At 32.4% G+C, this 20,222-nt stretch overlaps 2 long non-coding RNA genes across 2 annotated transcripts in view; one reads left to right on the forward strand and one right to left on the reverse strand.

Annotated features, from left to right (window-relative positions):
* LOC145969282 (uncharacterized) overlaps positions 1 to 6,923 on the reverse strand; it is an 85,854-nt gene extending 78,931 nt beyond the window's left edge. The window contains exons 1-2 of the long non-coding RNA XR_014438002.1: positions 6,728 to 6,923; positions 6,121 to 6,322 (exon numbers count right to left, since the gene is read on the reverse strand). This is a non-coding gene — a long non-coding RNA (uncharacterized LOC145969282). The remainder of the gene's footprint in view (positions 1 to 6,120; positions 6,323 to 6,727) is intronic.
* A 2,182-nt stretch (positions 6,924 to 9,105) lies between these two features.
* Positions 9,106 to 20,222, forward strand: part of LOC145969325 (uncharacterized) — a 253,025-nt gene continuing 241,908 nt past the window's right edge. The window contains exon 1 of the long non-coding RNA XR_014438041.1: positions 9,106 to 9,186. This is a non-coding gene — a long non-coding RNA (uncharacterized LOC145969325). The remainder of the gene's footprint in view (positions 9,187 to 20,222) is intronic.

Genomic DNA, 20,222 nt, shown 5'->3' on the forward strand with positions numbered 1-20,222 from the left:
CGCTCCGGACCTCCCGTCCGTTCTGAGAGGGGTACTCATTATTTACATAGTGTCTCGCAAGCGAGATCTCGAGAACGCGAGACACGAAAAACGCGGGATCCAATCGTCGCCGCCGTTGTTATTTCCAAGTTTCCGCGGGCGAGATAATGGCGGCTAGCACAATGCGCCAGCACGGATTCCACAAGTTCCTCCGAATGCGGAGAGAGAGCCTTTTCATTATCTCGACTGTACCCAGGTACAGTTTGTATCGAAGAAACGCGCGGACGAGAGGGATGGATGGATTGCCATCGGCCGAATCGGCCAAGGGACCAGAGCAAGCGGGGGAGGGAAGGGACAGTCGGGAGGAAAAAGGACCGAGACTCGGAGAGCTCCAAGGGATCCCGACAAGAGCACGAGAAAAGACGAAGAAACGACGAGGAGACAAGAGGAGAAGTGCGCACTAAAGGACGGACCGATCAGCCGTGGGCCTGGCTCATTATAAATTTTATGACTGGTCATTTGGTCCGCCCGAAGCTTTAACGCGGATGCCGACATGCAAAGGGCGCATCACCGTCACGGCCGAGACGGGTCTATCTGCGGAAGTGTTCGTCGCATTTAAATCCGCGACTCGTTGCGGCATCGCGGAAGTGGATTAAGTTAGTTAGCGGCGTGTGTGTAGAGTTTTACACAAACACACTGGAGATTTTATACTTTAGAAACGCGACGCTTATGTAACGCTATTTGAAGATAAAAGGATGAGTATCACGTGTTAAAAAATTGTTTTTAAAAAATCGAAAATTTCTTCTCTTTTAATATGTTTATTTTAATTATTTTCCAACAGATATCTGACAAGTTTGCAGTCTTTAATTTGTAACTACTAAAATTTGATTCAAAATAAAATACGTTGAGAAACTAATGATTAAATATTGTATATATCTCACATGAAATTATTAACTTTCAGATAAATAAATTTTAGCGAACTGAAAAAATCTATTCAATTTAATGACACTTTTATATCGATAAATACGTTATAAAAACATGTAACGATATGATGATTAATACGTTATAATTACGATATGATAATTAATACGTTATAATAAAAAAATAATTTTTAATACAGTTGACGAAAAAAATCGTATTTAAAGCGGAACCATCGGTGTTAATTGATCTCATCAAGGTATAATGACCGCCGATTCTTCCCTAACGCTTTTTCCCAGTTCCATTGACCAACCTCGCTTCTTGCTTCCCGGGGACCGCTCGTAATAACCGTCTAATTTAATAACCCTAACCGAGAAACGGCGTGCACCCACGTTCGCGTTTGCTCGCGGAAAATTTCATTCCGATTTGCGTGATAGGTAGTAGAGGAATGCCGCATATGAGGAATTGAAGGCCTCCCACTGCTTTCACCCGCCCCCGCGGGTCCTGATGCAGCGCTGTTCTCCTTTGCCACCGCCGTGGAATCTGAAGCTAAATTAACCACTACCTTAGACGAAACAATTTCACGTAGCTACTTTCCGCCGTAAATTGACTTGCACGTACAACGCGTATGTAATAGAGCCGAGCGAGGCCTGAGATGCGAGGGTTCAGGGCCGCGTGTATCATATAGTGTATTCGTTGAAAAAAGAACAGGCCGCTATAATTGTGTGTTGCACACCGCTTTATAAAAATATAATTTTATCGCGACAAAATCTTAAAATTTTAAAGAAATTATTCAATTTTAAACAATATTTTCTACTTAAAGATTGTATACTCGAAAATGAATTATCCTGTCTACAATCGACGGCAAGTTTAAAAATTTCGAAAAATCTTTTTTGAAATTTTACACAAATAAAATTAAAGAATGAGAAATTCCTTCCATGTATTAAGACTCTTGAAATTTCATTCTTGAATGAGTTAAGAATCTCTACAGTATCTAATATTTGTATCATCAAAGGTATCGTTAAACTTTCTACAAAAGAAAATTGATTTTGATCTCAAGTAATTTCATTAGCAAGCTGACGCGGTAAAAACTTGAGTACTATACAGTATATGCGATATGTATATCAATTAAAAGCTCTTTTTGTCACATATACAAAAATTACATAAAGTTAACACTGATTTATTGATGTTAGATTTTCTTATATATTAGAAAAATTTTATAGGCTTTTCTTGCAATCCTTTAAACACGCGGCCCTGCGCGACGAACGTATCCCCCTTCGTTCTTCAGCCAATCGCACTACGGCAGATTACTCGATCTTTTATGCCTCAATTATCATACCAAGCCGTTATTAAACTCGCGCCGAGCGTACCTACTGTTCCCTGTTGTGTTCCTTCCGCTTAACAACATTCGGCAGCGGCCGCATCCATGTGTATGCGGGTGGAACACAGAGGAAAACTGAACACGAATGTTTTTCGCGCGCGAATTATCAATACAATCGATTTAAAAATTTAAGAAATCCAAATAATTGCACAAATGTCAGGACGATAATAAATAAATATACAAGCTCACTTAAAAAAATAAAAAGAAAATGGCTCACTTAACTTTCCCGACATTTTGTTTTTTTAATTTATAATCGATAATATGTCACAAATCCTTCGCGAGAACATTAACGTCGCAAGCTAGGAGACTGTTTTTAGTTTTAGTCGATGCGGAAAAAATCCTTATCGAGGATCGATGTTACACGCGAGAGATAGGAAAAAGGCTCTCATGAGGGCTGAGAGCTTTTTTTCTGGTCGATCGATTAGAATATTGTTCATTTGCTCCCTTTGTCTTCATGCGACACTCCTTTCTCTGTTATTTATAGAACGAGCTTTGCTAGCTGTCTGAGTTTGCGCGCGCATAATAAAGGAACAAAAAGCGAATGAAAAAATGATGAGATGGTTTATCATAGGCAGACTTGAGTCTGACATCGATTAGCTACGAAATAAAAGAGTAATGCTTCATGCTATTGCTGTTTTCACAAGATTACCAAAATCAATATTATAAATTTTTGAGAACAAAGTCTCGCCTAAAAAATATTTGATTCATTTTTTATTCAGTCTTTCCCATAAGATTATTTTAGTAATACAGCGTATTGTATATATGAATACATGAATATGAAATGTATACGAAATATATAAAAATGATTTTATATATTTCGATATAAAAAAAATATTAAGTAATATATATAATATTAATATATGCGTAAAAAATAATGATAAATTTTTGAAACCCCGCATTATAAGTGAAGAGCTTTGAAAAAAATTATGTAAAACAAGAGGGGAAAACTTTTACTTTACCAGCAAATTACCGTATGAAATTGCTATCGAGACTGAAGCAAAGTATCATCATTTACGCCGCGTTAAATAGCATGTATTCCGCGTGCATGAACTTGTCGCGGACTATAAAATTTCAAAGAGTGCACAAAGATGCGCCAGGAATGTAGCTGAGTATCGTTACGATCGATTGGCCATATAAAAGGCTCCCCATTCTCTTCAATGAACTCATCTATTGACCTAGTTTCCCTTTTCACGAGAAAGAAGTTAAATCAGAAGGGAACAATTAACCGAGATATTTGCAACATGTCGCGATGAAATATTTATCTATCTTAAGATATGCTTAGATATATATAAAATATACACATAATATAAATATAATATAAATATACACATAATATAAATATACACATAAATATACATGATATATAAACTTAGAAATATTTTTGACATATTTATTTTATATTTGTCCTATTGTTATATTATATCCTCATATGGTATAATTATAAATAAACGCATCGTTATCACTTATATCAGTCCTTTTGTGCGAATATTTTTTCCAGGTTTTTGTCGCAAATCTTTACCACACTCACACGCGCACGCACACGTGTTCGTGATTGAACGATAGCCCCCCCTTCGTTGCTTTTTTTTGCTCCCCTTCTTCACCTGTCCAATCTTTTTCCTCGAGATAGAAAAATCGAGATCGTTACCGCGGCGTATCGGGAACGAATTGATCTCGGCTCCTTTTTTTGCGTCTTAGGTTGGCCACTTAACCCTTTCCTCCAAAGAAGAATTGACGCGTTTGAGAATTTCGGGACACAGAAGAGCTTATCATACATGGAGAATATAAAGTGGCGAAGATTCGCTCAGGTATCTTCCAAGATCTTCGACCGATGGGAAAACGAAGCTAATGTAATATAGATAATATCTATTTTTATTTAAAATTATAAGTCTATTAATTATTCCTTAATTAATTGAATTGCTAATATTAGTTATTTTGATCTTTACTAGAATCTAATTAGAATTAAAACAAAATATAAAAATACAAAATTAAGTAGTTGATTTCATTTACGAAAATATGTATAAATATAAAATTCATATTTAATATATTAATGAGAAATTCTCTATGACTACTTGGAAGATACCTCTTTTTATTCTCGAACGCAATCAATGCCAATTAATACTTATTTCACGTGATCAAGCATAATATTTTCAATATTTTCCATCTTTATCTCAATATGAATTTGGCAAGTGTAATTTTTGCAATTAATAATTTTTAAACTATCCACGCTGATTATGTGCATCATGCTCGACATAACATTATGACAAACAATTTGATATTTTGTATTGAATAATAAGTCAGAAAATGCATCTAAGTGATCATGTTGTCGCGACAATCTCTTATATTCTGTTAATTAGCTATTATTTTTAATTACTGTAAAATTTTTTGCCTTGCAGATAATCATCTTTATTTTGGATATTATTTTAGCGTATCAACCATCACAATGATCAATATTATTCTGCAGCTTGAAAGAAAATAAAATATATATGCTTTATATGTAAAATAATTTTTTAGATAAAATATATATGTAAATATGTTGAATTTTTACAACTCAAAGTATTGTGAAACAAATTAGAAGCAATAAAATTTATTTATAATACGTATAATAATCATTTACAAATTTTACGTTTTTACGTTTTTAATTATCATTTTTAAATTATCTTAAATTATCTTAAATTTTCAATAATCTTACAGATACTTTTACGGATTTTTACAAATTTAGTATTACAGATTTACTGCAGATGCCTTGGTATTGATAATGGCTGAGTTTATTTTTATATTCATTACAGGATTAAGTTAGAAATGATAGAAAATAATTGTCGCATATAAATTAAAATATGAGAATATTTTCTCTCTCAAAAATGAAAATTAATCTCTCTTCATTTTATTTATGATCACGTTTTAAAATTACCATGAAAAATTCTCAAAAAATTTTTAGTTATATAGGAATAATCCATAAAAAATAAACTGAAAATTGTTCAATTGTATATTTGTCTTTTTTTATCTGAACGTTCGTAAAAGATATTGAAATGTATGAAATATATGAAAATTGTCGCTTTTAATATAAATGAAGGTTTAGTATACTCTCTGAAAGAGACTTAAACAACGTGAGTTGGCATTGAAATGCAAATAATCGCGACACATCAGCCTGAATTCGATACGACATCGTTATGAGTGCCAATGTGATTGCAAATATTCATGTCTATATCAAAATGATTTTCGCGTGCGGATAGCTCGCGCACAAAACTCGCGGTTTCCGCCTGTTCGACATATTTCGGAATTACAGCATCAAGGGCTGATGTGGTAGGATGGCAGTGTTGTAATTCGATTATAGATTCCATTGACGTCGAGTGTTATTAACGTTGTTATGCAAGCAATATGGTCGCATTACGGGCGATTCGTGATACCGAGTGGAATTATTAAATAGCCAGCCCATTGCTCCGTTCCCTACCGTGTAAGTGTTTTATTTCTTCAATTGTTTCCGTTAACAGTAATTTTGCGGAGAACAACGGGTTACACCAGCATGCATAATTTAAGTATCAAACAAAAGGGGACTACAAATTAATTAATAATTACTCGGGAATGAACATTTTCGTGTAGAGATATTTTAATTCATATTCCATTATTGATATTGATAATTGTGCTCGATTTGTAATCGACTTTTTATTCAAATAAAATATAATTGCAATGTATCGACGCCACAAATAACTGCACAAAATACACGATCGTAGAATGTATAATGTAAAATGGACCATTATTGCGGAGATAAAAATAAACAAATGTTTCACAGATAACAAATAAATTATAACTTGTGTTATAAGATGTAAAATCTAATTTGCACTCACCTTACGGTTGCTTTGACGATGCCACATCGAGTCTTCTCCTCGTCCTTCTCCTCCTTCTCTCTTGTTCATCCTTTCTTCCTTCACTCACGAAAGCACAATAAACTACGATCACGCACGTACTAATCAATAGAATAAGACGATCACACGACGCTTTACAAGGCACTTCCGACATTAATCCCGATGTATATTTCATACGTTGCCACTGAAACAATGAGAGAAATATGTTACGCAAAGTTATTTATTATTTATTATTTATATTATGATTTATTAAATTAGGTTAGGTTAGAATTGGCGCAGTCAATAACTAACATAATATCCGCTCTAGTTTCAAAACAATTACTGTATTACACTAAAATGTAATAGAGAAGACTAAATATATGTTACAATTAAATATAAAAATCGGGATAATGCAAAATATTTTTGCTTCTTGCGCGTTAGATTTCGATGAAAATTAAATCGAGTTAAATCAAATTAAATAAATGCTTTAATTATAATATTGCATTTCAAAGTAAACGCGATTCGAGTTGATGCCTATTTAAGACGATGTATCCTTTAAAAATATACAATAAATGTTCGATATAAATCGCGTGCCTTATAAAATACTTGCCTTAAGATGTTCGTGAATCGCCGCGAAAGTTGATAAATGGATAAGTAGACTAACAATGAGGCTCGTGTAATTGTTCCGGTCACGTTTGATACCTTCTAGTATTTATCTGGTACTGATCGTATTTCGAAAGATAATACGACACATCTCCCTTTCTTCCTCTCTCCCTCTCTTTCTTTCGCGCGCGCGACGCACTAACTTTCCCGAGATTTCCCGCGCGAGTGACAAGGTCACGGCGTATAACGTAAACAACAGTGGTATGCGCCGCGAAAAAACAGCAACGTCGCGCGGCGTAATACAACGCCCCCTCTCTTGTCCGCCACGAAATATTTTATACCCTGCGAAGTGAATTTATATTCTGGGGATATATTGTGTTCTTAAACTTGACATTACAATTATTAAATTAATGTATCACGACTTTTCATTCTCGATTTGTGTATTTTCTCTTTCTTTTCTTTCTCACTTTCTCTCGATACGAGTGATTTTATTTTATCGTAATTTTCACGGCTAATAACTACTTTCGTATAAATATACTGGTGGAATCCAATAATACATCTCACCTTGAACTTTGACGTTTTCGTCGATTTAAATGTAATTTACTTTCCTCTTTTAGATTGAGACAGAGGGAGAGGGGGGGAAGGAGAAAGAGAGAGAGAGAGGGAGGGAGGGAGAGAGGGAGGGGGAGAGAGAGGGGGAGAGAGGGGGGAGAGGGAGAGGGGGGGAGAGGGAGAGAGAGAGAGAGAGAGAGAGAGAGAGAGAGAGAGAGAGAGAGAGAGAGAGAGAGAGAGAGAGGGAGGGAGAGAGGGAGGGAGAGAGAGAGAGAGAGAGAGAGAGAGAGAGAGAGAGAGAGAGAGAGGGAGGGAGAGAGGGAGGGAGAGTTCAGTAATACACAAATCGTAGAATCGAAAGATTTCATTCATGAAAAGGGCTTATGATACGTCAAGCATTTATTGAGAATTAATAGAAAGTTGAATAGAAAACAAAGGATGTTTCGTGTAAATTTATTTTCTAATGTATAAAATATCTTACGACGATGATGGAGCCAGTTGTATCGTTGTTCGATATTTATTTTGCGCGCGTTGTTTATGTGTGACGTCATTCGGGCGACAAGCTCAAGCGGATGGTTAGTACAGTAGCGGAGTGAAGTGCGTCGCTGCTCGCATTACTTCTTGAATTACGATCACGATAAGTACTCGGACATCAAACGCGATCGTTTCTCACGAATAATTAGAGATTCTCAATCCAAACGATTGATTAACTTTCACGATTGACGAAGCATATTGAGACATCGGTTCGATTTATCGCAGCAGGTATTTTCTCACCATTTATACCCGAATTTTGGTTATGTATTTTTAGACGGCGCAGACTCGAATGATCTCAATAATGGAAAGTCGTGACATTGCTTAGTAATAATTGAGATATAAAGTTCAGAAATATATAATATATATCGCATAAATTTACTTTGTAATGTATAAAATAGTGATGGGCAAGGCAGGAGGAGGAGAGGGGCAATGTATTGTGTTCTTTTTTTAAATAGTTATTTATTTGGATCGTTTGCTGTTGCACGGTATCAAAGTATAATCTAATCATTAACAACAACATACAGTAAAAATTGATTTTGAATCACGAGCGTCATTTCAATACTTAATTAGCAAGTAAAATCACACACTAGTAAAAGTAAAAACATACACCTTGCTCCGCAGATCATTTTATTCTTCATAAATAATTGTAAAAGGCAAAATTTTGAGTAATTTATACTTTGAAGTGACAGTCTTTTCTCCTTGTAGTAAATTACTTGGAATTGCCCTTCACAATTATCATCGGAATAAAGGATGATTCGTGAAATATAAGTTTTTGTCAACTTTTATCATCATATTTAATTACAAATTATAATATTTATCGATTGCGTAGTACACAATTGGCAGTTGTACATTAATAATTTGTTACAATATGTACATTACGTGATTTATTTGATGAGAATCTCTATTGCGGGAATATTTTCGATTATTTTCGATTATTATTATATTATACAGATATTTACATATATCTTTGATTTTTTAATTTACATATTTATTCACACACATACTTACGCTTTAAATATAATATAATAATTGCCCTAAAACACGTGTATTAATTATTTAAAATTATTCTTAAATTATTTTAAAATCTATCGTGCAATTTTCTAGTACTGATCGGATCGTAATTTCGTGAGAATGTATTGTTCTTATTGCAACATAATAAAATGCAAACATAATCGCGTGTGTAATATCGGGAGTGCCGTGCAAAATATACATCAAATTCTATTAACGCGCGTAATCGTAATTGACTATGTTTTCGGGAGTGTTTTTGTGTGCAAGTGCCATAACAGAAGAGAGAGAGAGAGAGAGGGAGGACAAAGGACACGAAGGAAAGAGGGAGAACCAAGGACTTTGAGATGACGTCGTGCATCGATGGAGCAACCGGTAAGTACAATTGTAACCTATTTATGAAATTAATTATTTATTTATCTCTGTGGATCGCATTAGAATTTATCGTCACATACATATAATTATTATCCAAATACACTTAGAAAATGAGACAAATGATAATTTTCTCGAATAAATTCACACACAATTTCTGCATTTTAAAATATATAAAATATGTAAATTAAAAAAAAAATCGTGAGGTGACTTGTGAACTTTTATCGATATTCATCGATTTAGATTTTTATTCATCATATTTTATATAAGATTATATACAAAAAAAAAATTTCAAGAAATGTATTACTATTATTTTATTATTAAATTTTTTTTTCTTTGAAGAATGTCACGATAAATTCATTATGTATAATAATTATTTTATTTAAATATTATTATGAGCATTGTTTTATAGTTATTTGATTTAAATATGATTTTTTGGACACTGTTTTATATAATTAATCTTAATCATTCAATTATATTTGTTTGGAGAAATGGTTGGCCAAAAACTCGAGCCGAAATAAACTTTACTTACAAGTTCGCAATAAAAGTGCACAATTAAAATAATTAAATTTGAAAAACCCTGCTCGCGCTTTTTTGCATTTTATATGAAAATATTTTGTTAAAAAATTTCATTTTCTATTCTATAAAAACAATAATTTGCTTAATTAATTATATTATTTTTTTATTTTTGATTTCGCACAATGTGAAATTGATTTCATAGATGAGTTATATAATAATTATTAAAGATAACACACACATACACGAAATACATACACATAATTTTTTTATGCCTCAAATATTTTGATCTGCTTAATAAAAACAAATTTTAAATTTTTAAAAATGTTCCATACCTTAACAAAGTAATAATAATTATCAAGCATTTTACAAAACATTACAATTATCAAAAAATCATGAAAAAAAAGTAAAAATTGATTACACGTTATTAAATAAGAACATATTAAGAGATAAATAAAAAATTAATCCTACAAATAATTGGTAACTGGTTCTAATATATTGGCACATAAACGCGATACTTGCGATCGATGTTGTTTCATAATCCGCCAGTTTTAACATTAAGAGGTTCGTTATTATTCCTAGTTATTAGTCATCGGAGCTGCGAAGTGCAGTCAAATTCATCATAAATTACAGTCAATGTTGGGGTGAATGATTATTTATAGCCGGCTCATGCATACGTATGATGTACATTTCATGATGTACATTTGCGATCCAGCTTCCGCGAATGACTCTCATAATCATAAAATTCTAATCAGGCAATTATTGACGCAATATTTTCATGCGAAATTATGCTAAACCTAAAGCACACTCGCGAACTCTTGTGCATCGTAAACCGAGTATAATCGTTAAATCGGAAACATTTGCTTAGATTTTTTTCGTCTTGAAGTCTTTCGTGCTTCTTTATGCATCCCTAAGTTCGCTAAAAATAAATTCAAGATAATTAATCGTAATGTAATATCGGAACGCTTATAAATCCAGTTTTAATACGTGTAAAACGTAGATTTGCATAAAAAATCCGAAAAATGTGTAATTTTTAAATTAATTGTGTAAATATTTGTTTATTTAACTAATAAAACATTTTTTTTAATCGTACGGTAAAACAACATTAGGAAAATTTTCCACGTGAAATTAAATTCTCCCGCGAAACGGTGAACGATCTGGATCACCTGTAAAAAAAAAATGATTAACGGTGGAATCCGACAAGGTTGAAAAGAAAGGCAGCTTGTTTCGCGCGAGATAAGCGTTAGAGCGGCACGAAATAAACGCCTTTCCGTAGATGATAGCGATTTCGAACGAACGAACTATCGCGAAGGGAGCATTAACGGGTGGAAAGCGTGGGAAGAAAAGCGGAAGGAGCGAGGCTGTGTGTGTATGTGCAGTAAAAGAGACATCAGGAACCTATTTCGAAGTGGCGCGGCACGATTTTCTACACTTACTCGTCCATCACGCTGATGAGTTCGCAGGCGGCACAATGCCTCGTAAGAACTCGGCGAGATAAGACTGAAAAACCTTTGCGAGCAATCTCTAATCCGCGCGATAAATATTTCGTATGTATGTACGTGTTTTGCAGTGGACACGAGAGGAGAGATTCGCATGAGCGTACACATTAATCGTTGACTACACGTTACTTTACTCTTTGTTTCCTTATGTTTTATTTTATCCCATTTATCTCTCTCTCTTTGTCTCGTATATTGTTCTTCTCAAACTTTTTAACGTCCAGTCATTTTTAACAAGTGAAAATTATGTTAGTCAGATATTTGGTTTGTTATATAATACAATTTTTTCAAATGTGTATGTTTCTTTTAAATAAAAATATACATTGGAAAATTTATGTAATTAAGAATAAAAAGAAAAAGAAAAATCAGTGTGTATGTCTCTCATTGTCTCTCACCGAGAATGAAATAAAGGAAGAACGAAATATTTATACGCGTCGATAATTTCTGGATGTGTGTATATGTGTGTGGATCACGCTTTTCTTTATTTTTATCGCACTCTTATAGTTCTTGGTTATGCTCCACTTTCGCTTTCGATGCAAATTTTTACCCTCAGGCATGATATTAAGGATTCGCTAGTAAATGGCATCTTTTAATATTGAGAACAGTTGCCAGATCACATGAATGTTTTTACATTGATGGCTGACAATTGCATATATCAAAGTTTTTCTACAATTTTACTATATTATCTTTATGATGTAAAAAGTTATACAAAATAATATTTTCCATAAATAACAATTAAAAACTACTACACGTTGCAGAGAAATATGAATAACTGGTAATAATAATTTTATTTATTTTTCTTTAATACAAAGACTTTGAAAGCACATATTATACAACACAACGTTGTGGTATTCGTATATATATAATTGCCTTTTCTTAAAATTCTGTTTTTCAATATTGTAAGTATATAATTTATTATAACTCTAGTTTTCCTTATAAATATAATAAGTATAATATGATTAATATATTTAATTAATTTCACTTTTTAAGTAAATATCTTATGCGCCAATTGCAACATTAGCAAATTTAATCAAAGACGCATAATTGCAATTTTCTAAACATCAGACACACGAAATTCTATAATTCATATTTCTCTATTTTACGTTGAATACAAAATATTCTCTCATATTTCTTCAAAAGTCGCGTCTTATTGTCGCGACCAAACCGGTCCGCTTCCGTTGTTTAAGAGACACTCAGTCTGCAAACAGTCAATCATAGGTCCGAGGGTAACTTCTGGGTTGGAAGACAATTCGCACAGCCACTGAATATTATCCTCTCTCATTGTACCGCGCTGCACGTCGTCATCTCCGGCGAAAAGCAAGACGCTCCCCTGCCAATTTATCGCCACGATACCCGCCGTTGTTTTCCTTTCTGAAGAATACCTCGACAGGGGTAGCGAACGCGACAAATGAATTCTCCCCCTTTTGCGCCTTTATCTCTCAACAAACAATCGGTCGCAAAAATCTCCTATCGATATGATACCACCACGTCTCAGCCATCGTTATCGATTAAAAATGTGGATTCTGACAAGACAAATTGATTTATATTAGACAGGAATTATATACAGCCAAAATCAGTTTACGGATTTTGCATAATAATTTCAACGAAACGTTAAAATTTGATGCATTTCGCGCTGCAGATGAAACTTATCGCGTTACGATTATTCGTTCGGTCAATGGGCTACAGCGGGAAGCAATCTTAGACGACGAAGATCTGCTGTTTTCAAGGATAATTAAGGATCTTCCGAGCGCCTGCGACCCTCTGATACGAGACAGAAGTCAATTAATAATCCTTTGTGGAGAAGCCAGTTTGATCCTCCTTATAGGCGACTGTATAATATCCTGACGCCGACGACGGCAGCCGCCGCCATTCAGGATCGGCATCAGGACAATGGTCCCTTAATCCTGAAATTTTTTCCAATTATCCCGGTACGCGGAAACTGCCGCAAGCTAATTAAACTTATTCCGAAATTCGCCGCAATTTCTTTCGCAAACATTATTCATTGTTAAGCGGTTGGCCACTGGATGGACCAACGAAGTTCCGTTGTTCCGTAGGAACTTAAATCGAGAGATCGGAAAATCCTTTCGTCCTAAGTAGATTTTCGCTTCCTTTATGATTCAAAATGAAGAAGGTCGCATCTCTGCACTGTATGGTTGCTTTCCTATCAGGGATTTACGCAACTTAAATGAAAATATGGTTTCTGAGCAATTCATCATTTTATAATTATTTATATTTTCTGAATAATATGTAGAATATTATATAACATTAATTTATTCCATTAATAATAAAACAAATTACAAAAGAGAAGGAAAATAGAATTAAAAATATAATTAATTACAAAGTAAAATTTTTCAGCAATAAATATTTCACTTTATAATTTTGAATTTCGAGAAACTACAAAAGAACTATTTTACTTATTATATTTTTAAAAATAAACGAGACTTTTATAATGCTACTTGGTATATAGGAAACTTTTCGAAGTAATGGAAAATAATTTCAAGAACATACTGCACTTCTGCAATTGAATTAAGGATACGTTGAATTAAAAATACGCTAACAAGCTGCTCTCTCGCGATAAAGTTAAAAAATTGTACCGTTTAAATAAAAAAATAAGGGAAAAAAAGAGATGAGCTTCCGAGCCTTTAAGGACCTTTTTATCTGCCATGCAGTAGATCCTGATGGCCGTCGAATAAGCGTTTCGTTTCGTAATAATTTCAGGGGCGTCGAACCGGGTAATTCCCGAGTGCGTCGAGGCGCCAAACGCGATTATGTAGCGCAGCCGGAACTGGATATTCCGCGATAATAAAAATTGAATGGCCGGCGCCTGGCCGTCGAAGATACGAGCGTAATTACGACGAGCACTCAATTCCAAATTGTCGTGTGCATACGCGTGCGCGAGTGTGTGTCAACAATCGCTTACCCTTCTACTCGCGATAAGCACCATATCGTGCATAACAATTTCACGCATTAATTAGCAGACTCCGTGGCAAAAACATTTTTTTCGAAAAGATATAACGAACGCGGAAATTAACTGCTTTTTGCTTAGTTGTTTATATTGACTAGAGTAATCTTTTGAGTGGCTGTTAATTGGATTTTGTTCATGTATATTGCGAAGGTTAACGGGAAACCGGATTGATTAAAAGCATCAAACTTTAATATATTTAAAAATATATTTAAAAAAAATTATATAACAATTTTATATATAAAAAGTAGACATTTTCTAATATTAAGAAAATTATGTATCAATAATATCATTATCCATCGACAATAATTTTGAATTAAATCTCTAGTCACCTGAACTGAAATTCTATCGGAATACTTCTCATAATTGGTTATTTATTTATTCATGACCAAAATACCGCTTTTCGCGATTTGCAACAAACCGAAAGTGACAAATTAGTATTGATTCAAATCGAGAATGAAATAGATCGGAAACGAACTGGTTGTAATTGTACGGCGTTCATTAACGTCACCAATTAACACGCCAATAATTTCGAGCTGCAATGAGCAAATTGGTTTTCAAATTTTTAATCTTAATTACGAGTTACCTTTATAAAATGCAATAGTATCAGTTATTTCGCTGATATTATTTGTTTTTATTTATAAAAATGGTAAATGTTTATCGTAATTATAATTTAACGTGAGTTATTTTTATACTTTTCTTTATATATATATTATTTTGCTATTATATAGTAATATTGAAAATAATTTTATATGTATAATATAATAAACAATTTATACATACGTAATATAAAAAAATATATTCCCTATGTATTTGAGGATAACTAGAGATGAAAAAAATTGGAAAATAACTAAATATATTTAACAAAATAGAAGGCAGAAAAAAAGGAAAAAAATCTTCATTAATTGAATAAAATAACAACATAGTAAAGAGAGGTAGTTATTCAATTTGCATTAATTTTTGTCAATATTGTTTAGTAATCGTAACAATATTACAGTAATGTAATAATTGCAAATGTTTTAATTATGTAATTTAATTATTTTAATAGAGAGAGAAAATTTTGATTGTCTAAGACTTTTGCATAAGAGGCTGTTGTTTAATCGACAGAGTAAAAAGCAGTTGAAAGTGCGTCTGGCTCTTTTCCGTAATAAGTAATTTCGCGACTTACAACGCATTCTGGCTGACTAAAGCTAAATTGCATTCGTTACGGCGTCGTAGACGTGCGTCACCCTAAAGTTTTCTACGACGGGCCACTTACAACTTTGTTACAACTTCCTCGTGCGGACGAGGAGTAATTTTTCGAATTTACTGACTCCACGCGCTATTTCTGATTGCCGTCACGTGTACTCGTCAAGAAAAAAAATTTCGGAAGATTATCTCAGTCAATGCCAAATGGCACACGACACATAGAGGAATCTAAAAGTTTTAACCCAATACGTGAAATTAGAGAAATCAATACTAATGAAACACAGAGCTAATCAGAAATTTTTTATAAAGAATCTTTCATCAAATTCGTTGAGAGCAAATAGACATCAGAGTTATTAAAATACATTTTTTATATCTAATATATTTCTAATGTATTACATTAAATATATATGATACAATATACATGTACATATATATATATATATATAATATATTATATAATAATTATTATATATATATATATATATATATATATATAAAATTATTATTATATATATATATAAATATATTATATATATATATATATATATATATATATATATATATATAATGTCTTTTATTATAAAAATATATATTAATTCTTTTTTACAAACTTATACCCTCTTTTTTATAAAAATTATTTCAATCTTCTGGAGATCAATTTATAAGACTAAATAAAAAACTAAATACATTATGCTATACTTTGTTATATTTGTAAAGATAAATAAGTTCTCACTAGAAAATTCATTAAAAATGTTATTAAAATTAAAAATATTAAAACACTGTTCCATTTATAATACAATGAAATATAAAACAATACATAGAATGGTGCATTATTTCATTACATCTTCCATCTTTTTATGTTAGCGTATAACTTTATAAATATTATCACCCTACGTCCTGCAATCGCGTCCAGTTTCTAAACTCTAATGGAAAAAGGAATTTTCTTAAAAGGTTACCGTGCACGACGGTCTTCAATTGGTCGATCGTACGGTGGTATTTCGCGTCGGTAAACTTTTCTCGATACTCGAAGGCAACGCGACAGATTAAGGGCGGCCAGTAAACATGCTCGGCAAATATCAAGCCGTGCGTCTCGGCCTTAAAAATAACAGACTTTTCTAAAAGCTCGACAGGCACGTCGGCGCGTCAGCCACTCGAATATGAAAGGGAGACACACTGGGAGGAACGCACTACTATCCTGTGCTTTGGATGCTGTGCAGGTGTTATGATACCGCGCGTTTACGTGTTTGCTTTCTCATGCCGAGTAAAAAAATCACGTCTGCGATGGCCGCCATGAAATTGACGACTCACCGCGATGCCAATACAAATATTACTATTAATTAATTATGTATAAAGCTTATTAATGCATCTATGTTTTTTCTTCTTAGTATACTTCTTATTAACGTAATTAAAAAATTTTAATACGAAAAGTGCCATATTATTACAGAAAATAAATTTTAATAACGAGTAAAATTAACACGATAAATACTGAGTTATTTAATTTAATTATTTAAAATTATGTTTGTCTCATAAAGTTGATGGTGTACATTTAGTTTAAAAAACGTAATTGTTGCAGTTTTAGGAAAATATGTTAATGCGAGAAAAAGAGTATGTTTGTAATTAGATTTATAGACATCATCAATCTTCATTCACAGTTTTATTAAAGTATCAAACAAATCCACCTTGATGAAGGTTATAGAAATTTTATTGATTCAACTCTGAAAGTTGAATCAATAAAAGTCGTTCCCGGGTTGATATGAAACGAGTTTTTTTCCTTGACACAGATTTAAAATCCTTGATTGCGATATTTTCAGTTTTAACAATGATTTACGTTCATTTGTATTATTTGAATCTTTTTTGTACAGTTTGTGCTAATGTAACAAAATTATATACTTCCTTACACTTCGCAAACTCATGTCGATTACATCGTCGAAGCTTTCGATGATGTGAGAAAAAGCTCCGTCTTTTAATGCAACCGAAATTAAAACCATAATGCGGAGAGATACAAATTGTAGATTCAACAAAAATTGCTGTATATCTTACCAAGTTTCGTAAGACGAGTCTGAGGAGAGAAGTGTGCATGCATATAAAGTGCGGCGAGGATACACGAGGGTTGGTGGCGTACCTTGCTTGCCAGAAATTGTGTTTATACCAGCGCATAAAGAACGTTACGAAATGCGCGGGTGGAGGCGGTCGCGTCGCGAAAATTTAAAGTAACAAAAAGGTAAGGTAGAAATAACGAGAAATAGAAATGCCGAAACGAATGGACGTTTTTATTTCGCCATGGAGAAATATACACATTGTCTCATAATTTGCATGTTTTCTTTAGCCAAAATTTTTTCAGCACACTTTCAAATAATTTTTTTTGGTTAACATAAAGATATCTAAATATCATTAACTTTAGATTACAAATTCGAGAATACAAACTGATAAAAAGATGGTTTAATTTTTAATTATTTTAATAAAATTTAAGTGAAAATTTTAGTAATAAAAATAAAATTTAATATTATGAAAAGATTAAATCAAATTTTTGCTAAAAATATGTTAATTCTAAATTGTTGAAAAAATGTTTCAATAAAATTAAGATCAAAGATTTATGATATTCAATATAATAAAAAAACCGTAAAACACTAATAGATTTTTATTGAATTTCAATTTATTGAGTAGGCAAAAATATAATTTACAAGCATATTAGAACAAGATAAAAATATAATGAATAACAAACTTAGAAAAGTTAGAATTAATATAGATACATGTCCCGATCTATTTTATAAAATAAAGACTTTTATTATTAAGATTTTATTACATAAGAGAAATAATTTATAATCATATTCGTAAAACAAAAATGGAAAAAGACTCAATATAATATATAATAGCACAAGCAACCGAATATGTCAATTTATATAACTTTATTCATATAATAATTTCATACATACATTTCTCGTATTAACATAATAGATTATAGTTTCTTGAAATCGATTATAGATTTTTCAAACTAAAAGTTTCAAATCATATATAAATATATAAATGTAATATCTAAATATAATGTGCATCTATATAAGTATATTTATATTATAAGTATTATATATGTATATTTGCACATGTATCATTTTTAAATATTTATATTATAGTTTCCAAAATAACTAGGAAAATTAAATTATAAAGCGAGCAAATAAAACAATTAAAACTAATGTATAATTTTATAAAGATCCATCGATCTTAATTTATCTTATAATTTTCTACAAAATAATAACTTTATATAAATTTCCATAGAAAATTATTTTCTAATTTTTATTTAGAAGAATGCACATACATGTTTGATATTTGCGAGGATGGAAAAAATTTTAGAAGCAAATAAATATAAAATTAAATAAAAATTACATTAATGTAATGATATCCATTTTCTTTTTGAAATTATATTTGCATACAAATATTATAGAATATTATGAAACGAAAGATACTGTTTTTTAATATGTCACATAAATGAAATACTAGTAAAACAGATAAAATCCATATGTTAAAAATTAATATAGATATCACAAATTTATTGAATAAATATCGCGCATAAAATTCACATAACAAACCACGTTAATGCAGCAAAAGTTCTTAATGAGAAAGCACGGCACATGCATTAGAAATATCGAGGCCGATAAAAAACTAGTATTTGCATAAGCGTTAATGGCGCAATAATCCGACATTGGATTTCCAAAATGAGATAAAGCGAAATCTTAACCGTCGTACGCGCTCGCAACTACATTAAGATTTTTAAAATTTATTTTTGTATTTCTTTCTAATCGGGTACTATTAAAATTAATATGATAATATTCTGTTTCAAAAATAAAAGTAATCGGTCCAAAATCGATCCAAATCTATAAATAATCAGAGTTTCTTATATAAATATAGAATTATTTGTGCAATTATAGTGTAATTATTGTTTCTTATATGAATTTAGAATTATTTATGTAGGTAAACATTTTCTAATCTATATAGACGGGAATTCATAAGAAATGTAAATCAGGTTATATATTTCCACCGTATTGCATGTCTTGTATCTTATCCTGACCAGCCGAGCATTAGTCGTTGCAAACCGACAATTTTCGTCAGAAATGCGGCAGGCGCGTGAAATAAAGTACGAACACATAACTACGAAAATATTGCTCGATATGTCGCCGGTGATATACGAGGAACCGGCGCGTGACGCGCGTTCTTACGGCCGAGGCACGTGAACGGGCGTGATTAAGCTTCCACGGGCACGCATCCTACGACGGAATAAAAAATTCAACGATTGGGGAGGAAGAGAGACGGGGGAACCGAGAGGGGAGGGAGCGGCAAGTCGTTTCGGAGCGCGCACAACAATTTCATTACGACCGCGCTTTTAAACTTTTAATATCGCCCGGCGGTCGCCTTTATTGCGTGGCTCCTTCCAGGAGCGCGATCCTAGCTTTCGCGCATTCGTCCTTTCCGCTCTTGCTCAATCTAAGACCCGAGACGGAATTAATGCGCGACTTTTATGAACGCTTCGAGTAATCAGCGTATTTCAAGTCGCGCGCGTGTTTATTCACCGTCACGAGCTTCTGATCGCTGCTCTTCTATCATAAAAGGTCCTATTTCTCAGTATATCTGTCTTTGTCTTGCGAAATTAATTATGAAATTAAATCCAGCCATTAAATCAAATATAAAATAAAATAAAATAAAATAAAATAAATTTGCTTTTTTTTAAAGGATTAATATAGAAGGAAAAGGCAAACTCATTTTTTTCTTAATTATTTCGTTACGAATAAGCTCTTATTTTACTGAAACTTTTCTGTTTAAATCTTGAAAAATATAGATCAGTGATTTAGTCATTTAAAATAGTTATTTATTACGTCTGTGTTTTATGA

The sequence above is a fragment of the Camponotus vicinus genome, unplaced genomic scaffold, assembly GCF_025532165.1.
Source record: "Camponotus vicinus isolate PSW18456_S1 unplaced genomic scaffold, iyCamVici1.0 SCAF_3, whole genome shotgun sequence".
NCBI classification, from domain to species: Eukaryota; Metazoa; Arthropoda; class Insecta; order Hymenoptera; family Formicidae; genus Camponotus; species Camponotus vicinus.